Genomic DNA, 347 nt, shown 5'->3' on the forward strand with positions numbered 1-347 from the left:
CTGCACTTCGCAGGGATCATTCCCCCCAGCCCATTCCACAACCACCAACACCACCCTGCCTCCCCCCACAGCACCTTCCCACACAACTGCAGAAGGTAGACTGCCTGCCCCTTCACCTTCTCCCTGCTCACCATCTCAGGGCCTAAACAGTCTTTCCAGGCATAGCAGCAATTCCCCTGGACCTCCCCCACTCCTGTGGATTGTATTCACTGCACCCAGTGTGGCCTAGTCTACATCGGAGAAACCCAACACAGGCTGGGCGTCGGCTTTGTGGATCAGCTCCAGTCTGTGCGCAGGTATGACCCCCGACCTTCCCGGAGCCGGTCACTTTAACACAGCACCCTGCT

This window comes from Chiloscyllium plagiosum, chromosome 16 (genome assembly GCF_004010195.1).
Source record: "Chiloscyllium plagiosum isolate BGI_BamShark_2017 chromosome 16, ASM401019v2, whole genome shotgun sequence".
NCBI classification, from domain to species: Eukaryota; Metazoa; Chordata; class Chondrichthyes; order Orectolobiformes; family Hemiscylliidae; genus Chiloscyllium; species Chiloscyllium plagiosum.